We start from the raw sequence: 18132 nt of genomic DNA, 5'->3' as shown, positions 1-18132 counted from the left end.
GCTGCTCCAGGAACCTGTGCACAGCTGCCTGCCACAGGGCTGGGGCTGGGGGCTGGGGTAACTGCTATTGTGCTAAGCACTGAAATTGACTAAAATTACTGCAATTCCAAAGTAGTTACACTAGACTGTTTCTGCCACTGCAATTGTCTAGGTGGGGAGAAAGATTTCCAGTGCTTCCTACTCTGCCCTCTTCTCAGAATCCTCCCAAGGCTAGTTTTTTAGGCCAGTCATTGAGGTTTGTTCTGACCCCAGGTGGGCTGTTTTTAGCAGTCTCTTTCCCTAGTTCTCTCTGGTGAACTAGTGAGCCTATGGTTTAGCTTTATTGCTCTTAATTAAAAGGAGCTATTGTTTTCTAGAGCACTCTTAAGCTTGAACTACTGCACACTGCTTCAAATAATCAGTTCCTTAAAAAAAAAAAAGATTGTATTTATTTGAAAGAGAGCATGAGCTGGGGGAGGGGCAAAGGGACAAGTGGGCTCCTTAAGTGGGGAGCCTGAGGCAGGGCTTGATCCCAGGATGCTGTGATCATGACCTGAGCGCAAGGCAGATGCTTAACCCATTGAGCCACCCAGGGGCCACTACACCTCTCTTTTCTTATGGTCTGCCTCTCCTCTCGGGCAAAATCTCTGAGCCACTACTCTGAGCCCTGGTTGGTGTGGTGGCCTCTGGTCCTCTTGGCTTAGTCTCCACCCTACAAGTGAGCAAGTTCAGATGGGGATGAGGCCCCAGTGTTCTTGGTTTGTTAGGCCTGTTAGAGAATCTCCATCCTATGGATTAAGGCTGGATGAAAGAAGAGAGGAGTTTAGCCTCTTTAACTTGAAGTTGGAAGGGATGAGAAGTGCTGGTGGCTTACCTGCCTTGGTGAGATATGGTAACCATTGATTGAGAGGTGAGGGGAAAGAGAGCTCCATCTTCTTGACCATACCTACTTGGAGTGGGGCTTCCATTAAGCTGCAATGGGGTAGGGAGTGAGAGGTAGAGAGTTGTGACTCAAATGCCACACACTCACTGCTCTTATCAAGTTTAATAGATTTCTTGAATAAATGTTTCTTTATGTGTTGTATACCCTTAGGACAATTTCCATAGAATTCAAATGGTTGTTTTAAAAAATAGTTTTCAGGGGTGCCTGAGTGGCTCAGTTGGTTAAGCGTCTACCTTCAGCTCAGGTCATGATCCCAGGGTCCTGGGATCGAGCACCACATTGGGCTTTCTGCTCCGTGGGGAGTCTGCTTCTTCCTCTCCCTCCACCTGCTGCTCTGCCTACTTGAGTGTTCTCTCTTTCTGTCAAAATGAATAAATAAAATCTTTAAAAAATAAATAAAAAATAGTTTCCAAGAGCTTTGCTTGTTTTGCTGGGGAATGAGTCTGCTCAGCTTCTCATGGCTACCACCCTGGGAGTGAAATTCCCATCCAGTCCACTTTATACTCTGCTGATGAAGTGATTTTCTTTGGAATATTTTGATTGATATCATTAGTTTGTTTAGAAATTGTCAAAATTTCACAACTAGTGCCAGGGACTAGTAGTGATTTAATATCCCTTCACCCTTGCTCCTCAAGCACAGAACCCCAGCATTATTTGGGGCAGGAATGCACCCAGCTAAAAGATTATAGCAGTTAGGTGTGGACATGTGAATGAGTTCTGGTCAATGAATCGTAAGTAGAAATGTTGCCTCTGTCTGAAAAAAGCTGCTGTAAGAAGCTGTTATTCACAATCCTGAATGAATTGTGACCCTTTGCCTTTTCTTGCTGACTAGAACATGGTGTTGATGGCTGGTGCACTGGGAGTCGTCTTGGTCAATGAGGTAGTCTTGCGTGTGGAAATTACATGGTGAGGATGACATAGTAGAAACATAGAAAACTTTTTTGCTTTGATGACAGAGTTCTTTGTCATATCCTGGAGCTGCCAAATCAGTCCTGGATTGCCTTCTTATAAAGAATATAAATCCTTGTGTGTTTAAGCCACTATTTTGCTCAAGTGTCACTTTCTCTGAAGTCTTGTTTGACTTCTTGACAGCTAAAAATGGTTTCTCTTTCTTTTTGAATTCTCATAACACTTACCTCTAACTCCCTGTGGTACTGATACATGATATAATATCCCCTCTTGTAATAACATTATTTAGGTTTATGCTGAAAGGAACCAGATGGCCAGCCTAATAAAATCTAGCCCAGATTCTTCAAGGCTGACTGTGGGGGAGGACTCACCAAGAGAGGAGTGCTGGCTGGACCTCAAAGCTCTCATTCCTGCTCTAAGATTCACTTCTCTCCGGGGGCTCTCTCACTAATCGCTCCTACCACTTATAGGCTGGTCTCAGGGGTCTCTACTTTCATTTTGAGGGTTCAGCCCAAGTGTGAGGGCACACAGCATACAGCTCTTCCCTTAAGTCCATTTGGCACAGCTGAGAATAGGCTAGGAGATTTCTTTAAAGATTATTGAGAGCCCAGGGTAACAAAGGGGAAATAAACAAAGACAGCAAAGAACTTTAGGTAATCTGTTTTACTCATCTTTAGCTTGAGGTCCCTATTGCATGTTCTGTTGCCTCCAAATAGACATCACTTCGATGCCTTGTCATCTTTAGATTCCAAAGGCAAAACTATCCAGATGCAGCCATTACATTATTTTAAGGCCTTTGGAATATGAAGGTAGTACACATCTGTATCTGGCATGTCCAAGCTGAGACCTGGATCCTAATATTTTTTGAAACCTTGATAATTAAGAGGATAAAAAAATAAAGAGCTTCTGTCATTAAAAGGCAAAAGTCATTTACTTATAGAGTTAATTCTTTTGGACCTAGAATTACATTCAAGTCAAAATGTTGGTAATGTAAGTATCCTCTTCTAAATGAAGTTGTTTGAGACTAGTTCCAAGGAGCTAAACTTAGAATTTAAGATAATAAAATTTTGTCCCTGTGGATGCTGAGTTGTATTCCTACATGCTTTCATTGCTTTTGGAGAGAATTCCCTTAACTAAGGAGGGAGCAATAATAATGATGGAGAACTGGGACTGTGCCTGGGTCTTGGACTTGCACTGAATCTCTATATATTCATCAAAGGGATGGAGGTTAAGAGATCATAGAATTGTTTTAATGGAAGAATTTGTGGGACTCTGGGCTTAATGCAAAATTTCAGGGCAGGTGACAAAGTGTGGCTGAGAGTTAATAATTAAAAAATAATAATAGTAAACATTTTTACTGGGCTTATTCTATGCCAGGCAGTGCTCTAATACTTAATGTGCATTATCTCATTAATCTTCCTAATAACTTCTGAAGTAACACGATTATCATCCCCATTTTACAGATGAGGCTATGGAGGCACAGAGAGGTTAGGTAGCTTGCCCAAAGTCACTCAGCTGGGAAGAAGTGGAGTTATGCTAGAAATCCATGGCATCTAGTTCCAGAGCCTGGGTCTTACTCTCCTTACTGTCCGTGGAAGGAAAGTGTCCATTTGTCTCCACCCCTACGGGAAACCCTGAGCTCTTATCAATGGCATTTCATCTCCCTTATGAAGCTGACTATTTCTGATGAATAGAAAAATGGGTGATTTCATATATTTATTTTTCTTCTGGCCACTTCATTGAACTCTTATATTAGGTCTATTAGCTTTTTAGCTAACTCTTATAATGGGGGAGGGGTGAATAATCATCTTTCCTGCAATTATGTATAATTTTGCCTCCTGTTTTTCTACAGCTATACCTCTCATTTCTGTTTGTTGCCTTACCACACTGGCTATAGTGTATGGACTAATAAAGTGGAATTATGTTTTAGAGTGGTATTGGAAGAATAAATATGAGAGCAGTGTGTCTAGGGGCAGAATCAGCAGTGAGGAAGCTACTGCAGTAATTTTGGTGTGATGTCATAACGGCTTAGTCTGGGATGATTGTTAAGGACATAAAAGGAAGGGATATATAGGAAAGACATTTTAGATAAAGAATTTGCTGGATTTAGTGATGTGGGTGAGCAGTAAATAAATACATCTTACCTGAAATCTAGTGCTCTACCTGATGGTGACAATTTGTAATGGATGTTAGTATCTATTGAAAACATGTATCTGAAAACATCTAGAAGGAGCTAGGAGAGGGACGCCTTGGTGGCTCAGTCGGTTAAGTGTCCAACTCTTGATCTCAGCTCAGGTCTTCATCTCAGGTTCATGAGTTCAAGCCCCTCATTGGGCTCCATACCCAGTATGGAGCCTACTTTAAAAAAATGAAAAATAAATAAAAGGAGGTAAGAGGAAGGAAATGAATCACAAATCTCAGTGTATGACAGCTTTAGCAGATAGATAGATGAGAGAGAGAAAGAGAGAGTCTATTCTATATCTATCCATCATCTATCTATACATCTATATATCTAGGGATCTATCCATCTCTGGATAGACCTGTCTATTGATCTACTTTTGAAAATCAAATCTCCATGGTTCAACCTTTGATCCTTGAACTATCTGGCCCATTGCTTGTCTGTCCGCTCAAGATCCGCAAGCTTCTTTTTTCCCCTCAAAACCACCATTATCCTTACCCTCTCATTTTTCACACATTCTATTCCCTATTCTTCCACCACCTTAGTTTAAATGGCATTTGCTCAGTGAGCCCTCCCCAATCACCTCAGTGCTCCAACCCATATCACCCCGCATCCTGCACTTTTTCTTTCCAAAGTATTTGCCACAGTTGCGATTCAATAGGTATTTGTAGGTCTGTGATATCCACTTCCCGCACAAACTCATCAGCTCTGTGAGGGCATGAACCAAGCCTGTGTTTGTTCCTGCTGTATCCCTAGCGCCTAGCACAGTGCCTGGCATACGGGACACAATCCTAATGCTTATTAAATTTTTCTTAAATTATTGACACATGTCTAGAGCTTTTCCAGTTTCTGGGGTAACATTTTGTCTGTTGGGTCCCACTGGTCTTCACAGCAAGCCTGTGAGAACTACGGATATGGGACATTTTACTGGCACCTTACAGGCAGGCTGTACTCTCACCTGCATGACCTCATGTGGCGTTTGCTTACACCGTCATAATTTACACCCGCGCAGAACTGATCTCCCAATACAACATGCTCTTTGCACACGTGGGTCCTTCTCTCTGCTGAGTATGTCCCCGCATTGTGGACACCACTTTGCCCCAGCCAGGCCCTCTTACCAGCTGTGCTCCCCTCCCCAGCCTCCAGGAGTGTTAGCTGGGAACAGTTCCCAGCCAGGAGGGTGCAGCACACAGCCAGTGACTGACACAGGGGTAGACAACACTACCCCTTGCCTCAAGGTGGGACAGTTTGCATGCCAAATTTTCTGGTAGGACCAGGCTGAAGCCAGTCTTCTGTGGAACCACTGTCTTATGCCTCACTCCCTGCTTCCCTCCCTCTTCAAGAACCCACTTCCCTGGGGACGCCCATCTCAGGCTCTGCTTCTAGGGAGCTCAACCCAAGACAGCTGCTTTGTCCACCTTACACACCTCACTTCACTCTACAGAGCTTCTCCACCAGAGGAAATCTTCCTATGCCTGGAAGGAGGCACCCTGGAGCCAGGGGTCCCAGCAGGCTGGGCAGGTATGGTGGGATCTCTACAGAGTCAGTATTTATAGAGGCCATTCTGCTAATGTCCAGAGATAAGAAGCCATGAAAGGACCTTCCCTGAGTCAGTGAGGCATGTGCCTTCATTCTTTGGTGAGCTGGCCCTCCTGGTGGAAGAGAAGCAATAGTCACTCCTTCAACTTTCTTCTCCCACTCCTTATGCCTGAAAACAGAGGAAGGGGCATCTTTGGGTTATATACAGGAGCTTGCAGTGATGTGGCCGCACACTCTCAGGTCCTGCCACCTCTGCATCCCTTGATGTCCAGGCTCCAAACAGAGAGGCCTCATGAGAACCTAGAACCGTCTTCCACCTGCCTGAGGCCTGCCTCCCTCTTCAGGGTAGTGACAGTGGCATGTCTGCCCATCCCTCCCCCCGGGAGAGACCCTATATCTCTCCCACAAGAACATGGCTTTCCTCTGTAAATGCTGCAGGTCCACTCTTCCGAATGTACAAAGGCAGGCCCAAACATTCACACAGTTATTTTCCAAGTCTTTGTTCCTCCACTGGGAACACAGTGTCTTGCTTCTCTTGCTTCTCTTAGTAGCTCCTGTGCTATCAAGAAGATACATTTCATTTTTGAGTTAGAGGAGGCCTTAGAGCTCCTAGGACAGAATCTTGTGATCAATCTCATCAAATGAATGAATAAATATTCTCTTTTGATTAGGATTTTGCAGTAACTCAACCCAAAGTGTATTAAGGTGGGTTTGCTAGCTAAAGCCAATGTTATATTTATATATTTTTTAAAAGATTTATTTATTTATTTTAGAGAGAGAGCAAGAGAACATAAGCTGGAGGAGCAGAGGGAGAGGGAGAGAATCTCCAACAGACTCCCAGCTTAGCGTGGCGCCTGACACGGGGCTTGATCCCATGACTTTGAGATCATGACCTTGAGATCATGACCTGAGCTGAAACCAAGTTGGAGACTTACCTGACTGAGCCACCCAGGCTCCTCATATTTATATTTTAAAGTAGGGATGCCTATAGTTGTCCTCAAAGTCTATTAAGTAGAAAGACATCTTTTGTTTTTTAAATCTATTCCTATGAGCCAGCACCTGGCTGGCTCAGTCGGTAGAGCATGCAACTCCTGATCTCAGGACTGTGAATTCAAGCCCCACCTTGGGAGTAGAGATTGCTTAAATCTATTCCTACGGCTTACCAGACATTTTGAAGATAGGAAGAGAATAAGCTATGATGAGAGCTGTCCAGGTGGAATGAAAACGTTTCACACAACACTTTGCTTTGTTCCCAGCATGGAAAATCCCCAAACCATTTCTAAATGTTTTTGGAACGAAGTGAGCCAGTCCTGGGCCCTCTCTGCCTGGTCCCAATCCTCTTCACCTTCTCACTGCCTTCTGCTTACAGATGGGGGTTGCAGATGGTCACAGAGCACGCGACCCACTTTCCGAAGGAGAGTGAAATATGTTCATCTTTTCAATGATGCACATTTTAAAAGAAGCAGACCTCTCTTTCTCCCTGCCTACCTTCTTCCCTTCTTGTGGTAGTCAATGGCCTTGATGTGTCCAGACCTGTCCTAGTCAGCTTGGGCAGCCATCACAGAGTACCATAGCCTGGGGTCTAAACAACAGAAATCGATTTTCTCACAGTTCTGGAGGCTGAGAAGTCCAAGGTCAAGTGCCAGCAGGGTCAGGTTCTGGTGAGAGCTTTCTTCCTGGCCTCTGATGGCTGTCTTCTCCCTATGTTCCTCACATGGTAGAGAAGGAGAAAGGGCTTTCTCCCTCTTGTTAGAAGGCCACAGTCCTATCAGATTAGAACCCCACTCTTATGACCTCGTGTAATTTAATTACCTTCCTAAAGATCCTGTATCTCCAGATCCAGTCACCTTGGAGGTTAGGACTCCAACATATGGATTTGAGGGGGACACAATGCAGTCCCTATTTACACCCTTGGCCCTGTAACTTTGCAGTCACCTCTCACTGTGTCTCTGGTCTCAGCCATGGGTTTGGTGTGACCGATGTTAGCAAATGTGAGGCAAGCAGAGGTTTGAAAAATACATGCACAATTACACTTAATCCCTTACGTGATTGGGCCTGCTCACTCTCACACCTGTCTCTTGCCCTGACACCATGACTGGCCTCCTCCCTGAGTGATGCGAGAGACATTTGGAGAAGATCCAAGAGCATCGTAGAACCCACTGATAACCAGCCGATCCCCTGAAATATGAGGGAGCCCAGCCGAGGTTAGCAGGGTCCAGCCTAGTTTAGCAGAACTGCCAGGGACCCCTGAGTCTGCTGAGAAATAATGAATGGTTCTTGTTTTATGCCACTGCATTTTGGAGTGGTTTGTTATTCAGCAGTAGCTAACTAGTATCGTCCCTCTGTTCCTAAATCCTTCCCTTCATTCTTTCTCTTTTATTTGTTTTTTTTGTGTACTTGTTTGTGTGTCTTCCCTTACGTTTCTTCTTGTGTTAGAGTTTAAGGATTGAAGTATATCTCCAGATTTCTTGTGATTCCTGGTCACCTGAACTGGAATAGAAACCACCATTCTTCACAAGCCTTTTACCCTTCTTTACTTTTTTCTTCAGTGCTTGTATTACTGTGTGACATATCATGGCACATACTTATCATTTGTTTATCGTCTACCTCTCCCAGTAGGATGTAGGATGATGAGGGCTTCGATTATGTCTATCCTGTCACCATTGCATCCCCAGCACCCAGAACAGTATCTGGCATTTAGTGAGTATTTTACAAATATTTGCGGAGTGGATGAATGTCTGTGGATAGCTGTGGAATAAATGAGTCAATGAATAAATTTTTCAAAACACTAGAACAAAGATCTCCATCACATATATGTAATATATACATGTGTGTATATAAACATAAATATACACATATATAACTGAGTGCTTATAGTATGGATTAAATAGAAAAAAATTGGGTCCTAGAGTTCACGTTTTGATGCTGGTATTTTGCTGAGGTGGACAGATGAATACCAGTAAAAGTGGACAAAGAAACAACATAAACTCAATTAATTTTCATCAATCAGAATTAAAAAGCTGAATATTGCCAACGTGTATTGTAGGAGTAAGAAGTCCTTCAAATGGGGCTGGGGAATCATTTGTCAAATGGGTTCAAGCTGTCACCCTCCTCACAACTATGTGTTTATACTAGCAGAGCCTGGAAGCTTCACTAAAGTGTTTTCAGGGCTGGGTTTTTTAAGTAATATATCAAATTCATATCTTTTCTGGGTCAGTTTAAAGTATCTTCTCCAGTTAATTCTTTAAAGTTCAATTTATCTTCTCTCAAAAGGAAATGGGTCATTTAAGGAAAAAAATAGAGTCACCTTCAAGCTGTCTACAGGGCAGTTGGACCAAGCAAGTCAGTTGGCTTCCCAAAGCAGAGGCTAATGGTGGCAGGCCGACTGGTGGCCATATCAGGACTCTGTTAGCTCTGGATTTTACTGACTGTCATTAGGTAGTCTCTCTCTGTCTCTGTCTCTGTGAGTGTGTGTGTGTTAGAGAGAGAGAGAAGTTGGCAGAGAGGAACAGAAAGGGGGGACGTTTGTCTGGTAGAATTGAACCTGAAATGAGGGATATTATGGAAGGCATACAGTATTGAATACTGCTGTATCAGCAACAATTTGGGGAAGAATTCTGTAGGGGAAAGATGATGTCTCTCTTATGGCCTCTGTTACTCTCCAAGTTCCACTGATAGCAACATCATGGTGTTTTTCCAGTGCTTCCCCCTTCCTGTGACCTGCCCACTCACCCTCTCCCACCACAGTCCGCTTTAAGGGATTACTTCTGACAACCATGACTGTTGAACATGATGTTGCCCTTCAGCTTAGTTGATTTGTCCAACAGAGGAAACTTACCTGAGCTGAGCCCATCAGGATCCTTCCCCAGAGACTGATACTGGGGCTGAGAGAGACAGAGCTTTTGTAATTCTCCACCTTGTTGGATATACAAACTTTTGAGCTGGCAGAGCTGACTATTCTGTGATATAACCTAGAGAAGCCAAAGAACCCTATAGGCAAAGAGAAAAGGAAGAAAGCTTGTGCCCAGAAAGAAGCAAAGACAAGACAGAAAACTTTAAATATTCAAGTCCTTGATTCTAGTTTATTTCTGAGCCCAGTAGCAGTCCAGCCTTATTTTGTCAAGAATTACAATTAACTCCCTTTCTGCTTTTGCTTGAGCTAGCTCAAGTAGACTTCTGTTGCTTGCAGCCCAAGAAATCCTAGGTGACACACCCTGGATTATGTACTTCCTTTGCTGCCATTTGAGGTATGTCCAGTTCCATGCCTGATGGGAGGTGATATCTCCCTCCCTCTGGCTCATGCTGCTAGGCTTCAAATGTCAGAGATCAAAGGAACCTAAAAGGCTGGAGATATTCATCCAAGTTTCCATTCATTAAAAAGGGCTATCTGTTTGGATCTGCTGGACAGTGAAGCCAGAGGGGGAGGATCAGAGATCCTGTGGAGAGAGTGATGAGTCTATCTCATTCTATCCCTGGATTCCTATCTCACTGATGTTTCTAACTGGGCTTAGAACTCTTCTTTCATCACATTACTCTCCTACTTAAAAACTTCTAGTGACTTCCCACTACCAGTTGAATACCACCCAGACACCATGATCTGTTGTCCAAGGCTCTCAATGATTTTGCATAAACTCACTTTCCATTTTTAGTCCCCAGATATCTCCATTCCACTTTGCACTTCCTGTTCCCTGAAGGTACAAGTGCTTGCATGTCTGGTATCTCTGTTACTTTAGTGGGAAGTCTATATCTGTACACTTTTCAGGGTTTGGTTCATGTTGACCTCCTAGAAAAATTATACACATCTACCTTCATACCAGTAGGGTAAGAGAAGCCTGCCTTCCCTGTATATAGTACAATATTGCAGGTTATTATTCTTTGTAACTTTGCCAATGTAATAGGCATTACTTTGGTTACTGATGAGGTGGAATAGTTTTTCATGCATTTAAGAATAATTTGTAATTCTTTTGTATATTGAGTTTTTATGCTCTGGGTTAGTTTTTCTATTATGCATTACAACTGACATATTGATTTATGAGAATTCTTTATTAACAATATTGACTCTTTGTCATATATGTTGCAAAAACCTTCCTTAGTGGATTGTTTTATTTTATTATTGTGTATGACTTTTGATGTGTAGGATTTTGTATTTTTTTTAGAGATTTTATTTATTTATTTGATACACACAGAGAGAGAGTGAGAGTGAGTGAGTGAGCACAAGCAGGGGGAGCAGCAGAGAGAGAGAGAGAGAAGCAGGCTTCCCCCTGAGCAGGAAACCTGATGCAGGGCTCGATCCCAGGACCCTGGGATCATGACCTGAGCCGAAGGCAGACGCTTAACTAAATGAACCACCCTGGTGCCCCTGGGATTTTGTATTTTTGCAAAGTTTAATATATTGCTTTTTTCCTTTGATGATAGATATCTTAAGTTTTTTTTGTGTGTGGGGGGGTTTTATTTATTTATTTATTTTTGGCTTAGAATGGTTGTTGTTTTTCTTTTATCTCTGTATATCTTATCTCCCAACTAGACTGAAACTCTTTGAGAGAAGGGTCTGTTTCCAAAGTTATACTGCTTAATTCTACTCTCTGCCATATTTCAGTATAAGTGATAGTAAGTGACAGTTAATTCATTTATTGGTTGTTAAGCCTTCTAAGATGGTCCCAGTGATCTGTGCCTCCTGTTATTCACACCTAAGGGGAATACCCTCCTTTTGAAAGTGTGCTGGACAAGTGATTTGCATCTAATCAATGGAGCATGACAAAAAGAATGGATAAGATTAAGCTATAAAAACTGTGATATTTGGGGTGCCTGGGTGGCGTAGTTGGTTGAGCATCCCACTCTTGGTTTCAGCTCAGGAGCTCAGGAGCTCAGGTCATGATCTCCGGGTGGTGGGATCCAGCCCCAGAGCAGGACTCTGCACTCAGTGGGGAGTCTGCCTCCCCTCTCCTTCTGCCCCTCCCCCTGCTCATGAGGGAGCACGCTCTCTCTTTGAAATAGATACATAGATCTTAAAAAACAAAAACAAAAACAAAAACTGAGAGCTGTCTTGTTTTTTCTCTCTCACTTGTTCTGTTGATGCCTATTGCTCTTGGGAGGTTTACATGACAAGGAGTAGCCAATGGTCAGTAAGGAATGGAGTCCTACCAGAAACCACAAGAGCAAGCTTGGAAGTGGATCCTTCCCTAGTTGAGCCTCGAGATGGTTATAGCCCTGGCTGTATTAGAGAGAGAACCTGGGCCACAGAGCTCAGCTAAGTGATGCCCAGATCCCTGACTCACTGTGAAATAACAAATGTTTTAAGCTTCTAGGTGTTGGGGTAATTTGTTACACAGTGATAACTAACACAATTGTTGAAAGAAAAAAAAAAGCTTTTTCTCTTTGGATACTTTTCCTTTGACTTTTATTGACCCCCCTCCCATCTCATTTACTAACTCAAAAAGTAAAGGAGCACCTCTATAGGGAACAACATCAACCTTGGAAATCTCAGGTGTCTTTAACATATTTCCAAGACATTGATTGCTGAGGGTGATGCTGTGTTTCTTCACTGTGGATCATAGAACATGTTTATATTTATTCCTCTTTCCCATAGTGTCTGAGGAGGATGGAGATGCTGACTAGAGGAGCCCCCTGTGCTTTGCTGAGCATTGAGATGAGTTTGGGGTTACAAGCCTGGGACAGAGCTGGGACACCATGGATTATTGGCTCTGCGCTGGGGATGAACTGGGCAGGGGAAGTCAGGAGCAGGAGAGAAGAGTCATGTGGGCGTCAGGAGGGAAAGGGACCTTTTGTGGTGCACAGTGGAGATGGTATTTTGAAGGTATGAAGTGTCTAGTGATTTTTAAGTAGTTCACTGTGGGATGTGCAATAGAAATCCCTCATCTATGATTCCTGGGACATTTTAAGTAAAGTTTACATTACTTCTTCATCCTTTCCTGGGAGTGGATGTTTGAGAGGAACTTCCAATGTGGAATTCTCTCTCCAGATGGCGTCTGAATGGACTTAGGCACAGTTGCTGGAAGATGAGGGAGTTGTCAATCCACAGGCCACATTGGGATTGTGCTGAGGTGGCTCTCAAAAGGGCAGGGCGTCCCTGCCCCTCACCTCCTAATGCTCGGCTCCTAACCAGGGCTTGGTGCCTGCTGTCCGCATTCTATCCTGGGATTGCCAGCGCCCAGTCATGGTGCCCCCACTCCCACCCCTGAGACGCAGAGTTTGGCTTTTCTCTCTCATCTCCTCTCCCTCCTTAAAATAAGTGGTTTTGCCTCTTATTCGTCCAAAGCCCTGAATTTTTTTCTATGAGAATTAATACTAAAATTCTAATCTAGTACAATGAATCTCAGTTGATGTGTCGGCTAGACAGAGAACGGGCTTTCGCCCTCAGATCAGCTAATGTCCTGTTAAAGGGAGGTGATCTCTGCATCTTCCCCACTGAGCTGGGTTACATGGACATCTTGAACTGAGGCGCTGTATCTTAAAAGACATCCAAATTTTCTATTCCGTGGCAATAGGTGAGTTTTGCAGGTTTTCAAGGGATTTTTCCAACATCTTTAAAAGTATTTTTAGGGGTGCCTGGGTGGCTCAGTCGTTAAGCGTCTGCCTTCAGCTCAGGTCATAACCCCAGTGTCCTGGGATTGAGTCCTGCATCGGGCTCCCTGCTCAGCAGGAAGCCTTCTTCTCCCTCACCCTCCACTCCCTCCACTCCCCCTGCTTATGTTCCTGCTCTCACTGTCTCTGTCTCTGTCAAATAAATAAAAAAAAAAATCTTTAAAAGAAAATAAAAATAAAAATATTTTTATCTGTTCATTTGGTTTATAATCTTCATTGGGGCCAGGTATTTTTTTGTACTTACAGGAATGAAGCTGGGCCTGGGCAATCAGAAATGATTAAACCCACACAGCAGGGACCTGCAGACCCCAGGGTCTGAGTTAAATGGCCATTCCAGTGACTGTGGAAGACAGGGAGCTGATGTGAAAATTGAAGCGATTACCTAGATCACTCAGATAGAAGAATTTCTGAAGCTTTTTTTTCCTTGAACAATCCAGATATTGCTTCAATTTATACTTCTTACTGGCAGTAGAGACTGGGACAGAAACTGCTCTCTAGGAGTGAGCTGAATAGAGAGAAGCAGTGTGCTCACAAAATGATTCTGATAACTCAGGAGAAAATGGGGGTGTGGGGGAGAACTCAAGGCTTTGGCCTTGATTTCTACTGGGCTCAAGCAAGTCAAAGTGAGACTGTTCATCGTTGCCTGAATGATCCAGATAATTCTCCACTTTCTGTTTCATCTCCAGCAGTGATGCTTGAGGGCCATGCTGGTGTTGCTGGTGGAGGCCTTGGATGAAATTGTGGCTAGGGAACTTCGAGTCTGTTTGAGGCCCTTACCCTGTGCTACCCAGTGAGTTGGCTAACTACCTTTCAAGGACCCGTAAATCCGTGCTTGGGGAAGACCTTGCCAGGGCAGGAAAGAGAGGAGTGGAGTGGGTAACTGTTCTGGAAGAGCATACCACACCTGTTAATTTAAGCAGGAACCAACATCAGGGCAGCAGGACTTAATCATTCCCTTAGGCAAATGATTCATCCACTAGGGTCCTTGGGGAATTCATTTCTGTAATGGAAAATTCATATTTTTGAATGAATGAATGAATAATATATGAATGTATGAAAGACATTTATTGAGTTGCTACTTTGTGCCTGGCATCATGCCAAGCCTTGGAATAATTAACTTTATATTAATAGATCTCCTTTTTTTTTCTTCTTCTCACGTTTTCTTGGGAGGGGTGATTCCCCCAATCTCTTCACAATCTCTCCCAGACTTTACTTCCAAACCATTTTCTCATAGATCTCTCTTTTAAGTCTCACTTATTTAGAATAGGTAATATTTTTAGTGCCATATCAACAGATGGGCTTTAAAAAAAATCATTCAGAGAAGCTGAATACATTTTCCAAAGTTATAGAACTCATTAGCAGAAGAACAGGAATGAAAAATGTAGGTCTTGAGCCCAAGGCTCCATCTACAATGCAACTTATTTTCAGGTTCATATATTTATTCATTTGTCCTTGCCATTATCATGATCATGATGGACATGGATTGATCATTCAGAAAATACCTATCAAGCATGTAAATAATGCATGAGCCCCACAACATAGATGCAGGAGCAAGACACACACAAGACATTTAACAGAAAGAATTGTGAAATGGAAAACACTAAAGAATGGTACCAGACAATAATAGGAATGTCATTTCAAGGCAGCAAGTGCTCAGGTGCCGAAGCAGAGAGCCCTGTGGGCTAGAGCTGTTCAGGAAGGTTTTCAAAGGTCAATTTCTTGTTCTTTTGATGTTATATATTTTTAGAAATTGAGATACAATTGACATATTGTATTAATTTCAGGTACACAACATAATGATTTGATATATGTATATATTGTGAAGTGATCACCACAATAAGTTTAGTTAACATCTGTCCCCATACATAGTGACAAATTTTTTTTCTTGTGATGAGAGCTTTATTCTTTTAGCAACTTTTAGATAGGCAATACAGTATTGTCAACTCTCATTACCATGTTGTACATTACATCCCTAGGACTTATTTATCTTATAACTGGAGGTTTGTACTTTTGACCCCTTTCTTCTGATTTCCCCACCCCCACCCCATGCCTCTGGCAACCACCAACCTGTTCACTGTGTCACTGAGTTCGTTTTTGTTTGTTTAGATTCCACATGTAAGTGAGATCATATAGTAGCTCTCTTTCTCGGTCTGACTTATGTCACTTAACATAATGCCATCAAGGTCCATTCATGTTGTTGCAAATGGCAGTATTTCCTTTTTTATGGCTGAATAATATTCGTGTGTGTGTGTTCTTTACTCATTCATTTGTTGATGGGCACTTGAGTTGTTTCCATATCTTGGCTATTGTAAATAATGCTGCAATGAGCATAGGAGTACATAGATCTTTTTGAGACAGTGATTTCATTTCCTTCGGATATACCCAGAAGTGGGATTGCTGGATCATATGGTAGTTCTATTTTTAATTTTTTTTGAAGGACCTCTATACTGTTTTCCATAGTGGTTGCACCAATTTATCTTCATACCAACGGTACACAGGGGTTTCTATCTTTTTAAAATTATGGTAAAATATACCACAATAGTTATTGAGAATAATACTGCTATGAACATGGGTGTACAAATATCCGAGTCCCTGATTTCAATTCTTTGGAATATATATATGCAGAAGTAGAATTGCTGGATCATATGCTAATCTATTTTTAATTTTTTGAGGAGCTGTTAAACTGTGTTCCATAGTGTCTGCACCATTTTATGTTCCCACCAACAGTGCACAAGGGTTTCAATTTCCCCACATCTTCTTTAACACTTATTTTCTGTTTTTGTTGGTGGTGTTCTATAACAGCCTTTCTAATGGATGTGATGTAGTATCTCATTGTGGTTTTGACTTGTATTTCTGTAAGATTAGTGATATTGAGCATCATTTTCTGTGCTTATTGGCTTATCTTCTTTGGAGAAATACCTATTAAAAGTCCTTTGCCCATTTTAAAATCAGATTTTCTTTTATTGTTGATTTGTAGTAGTTCTTTTTTTTTAAGATTTTATTTATTTATTTTACAGGGAGAGACACAGCGAGAGAGGGAACACAAGCAGGGGAGTGAGAGAGGGAGAAGCGGGCTCCCCACTGAGCAGGGAGCCCGATGCGGGGCTCGATCCCAGGACCCTGGGATCATGACCTGAGCCGAAGGCAGACACTTAACGACTGAGCCACCCAGGCGCCCGATTTGTAGTAGTTCTTTATACAGTCTAGATACCCCTTAATATGATTTACAATATGTGATTTACAAGTATTTTCTTCCATTCTGTGAGTTGCCTTTTCACTCTGTTAATAGTGTCCTTTGATACACAAAAGTGTATCATTTTGATGTGGTTCAGTTTATCTATTTTCTCTTTTGTTTTCTGTGCTTGGGCATCTCTTCAATTTTTTTAAGCCCAGGCAACAACAACAACAACAACAACAACAACAACAACAACTAACATTCAAGGGTTTATACTATGTGCATGTCAGGCACCATGCTAGGTGCTTTAAAAGTATTATTTCTTCTAATTTCCTCAAAACCTCTATGAGATGTTTATTATTCCAATGACAGAGATAAAATTGAGTCTTAAATTAAATACCTTGCTGTGGCTCCCACATCTATTAAGTGGCAGGGCTGGGATTCTTATTCAAGTGGAGCTTCCTTCTAGGTTGGACTCCTTATTCAACATGCTGCCTACTATGCACTAGATGCTAGAGACATAAAGATGAGTCAGAAATCACTGCCCATGAGAGTGTAGTGATAGAGATGTGCATAGAAGATTATGAGGACAACAAGGAGGACACCTACCCTTTGTGGATGTTTAGTAAGTCAGGGAAGCCTTCCTAAGGAGGGAGGGTTGAGTTGAATCAAAAAGGAAAAGGTAGCACTAGAAAGGGAGAGTGGACATCTAATTGTTTGGCCAGCCCTGCACCATGTTCTTTTTCTGGGAATAGCATCCCTCTTCTTTTGGGAACTTTCCCACCATGGTATTCCTCAAAGATCTTACAAAGTTCCTGACTCTGATTGAGTGGTCTAGGGCTAGACAGCTAAGCCCATGCCAATCACAGACTAGTTGTTTTTTTTTTTTTTTTTTTTCCAAACCAAAACTCCAAGCAAACATCTAACCTTATCTACTGGTAGAAATTGAAGGGTGAATCCCAGGGATTCTTGGCAGCTGGGTTTCCTGACATTTGGGAGGGATGATCTGGAGTGCGAAAGAATGAGGCCAATACAAAGAGGAAACAGGGACAAGAGATAGAGTGCCTTGGTAGCCTGCCTTTTCCCTGACTCTTTAATCATTTTTTAGAATAAGCAAGATAATCTGGATTCTTCTGATAAATTCTCCTTTTGCCACAGTGGCTCCAGTTGGGTTTCTATTACTTTTTACTCTGTGAGCCTTATTTAATACACTTACTTAGTAATAGGCACGAATGGGTGACCCCTAGAGAGCAAATGGCTTAAAGTATCAGAACAAGCAGAGCAAGAGGTGATCGGAGGAAGCCACAAGTAGTTTGGTATTTGTCAATGTGTAAACATTAAGACAAGAAGCGTAGGAAATGAGGCCAATAAGTAGGCAAAAATCTGATCATGGGGCCTATATTACGCAAAGGACTTTAGAACTTGATCCTATATATATTCTGTTCATTCTATAGGTTCTAAGTAGGCATTAGGCAGAGGTTCTGTAAACCTCACTATTATTAATAGTAATTAAGAGGTTCTTAACCAGGCAGCCACAGGCAGGCTTCAGTTGTCCCCAAATCCAATGAAATCGTGTGAAAAATCTATGGGCGTGTATAGTTTATTTGTTTTTGGTTTTTGTTATGGAAAATGTTCTCAGCTTTCATCAGATATTAAAGCAGTCCCTGACCCAAAATATGTTGTGAACTGGTTTGTGCAGGCATTTTGGGGAATGATGGCTTCAAATATTCACGCAAATCTCATTTTCCCCTTGATTTCCTCACAACTCTTACAAAACCGTTCAGCACAGAGAAAATGCTCCATAAC

The sequence above is a fragment of the Eumetopias jubatus genome, unplaced genomic scaffold (genome assembly GCF_037043125.1).
Source record: "Eumetopias jubatus isolate StellerSeaLion01/CBP00866 unplaced genomic scaffold, mEumJub1_p1.0 scaffold_3, whole genome shotgun sequence".
In the NCBI taxonomy this organism is placed as follows: Eukaryota; Metazoa; Chordata; class Mammalia; order Carnivora; family Otariidae; genus Eumetopias; species Eumetopias jubatus.
The sequence above is the reverse complement of the archived record's forward strand: the minus strand, read 5'-3'. Positions refer to the sequence as shown.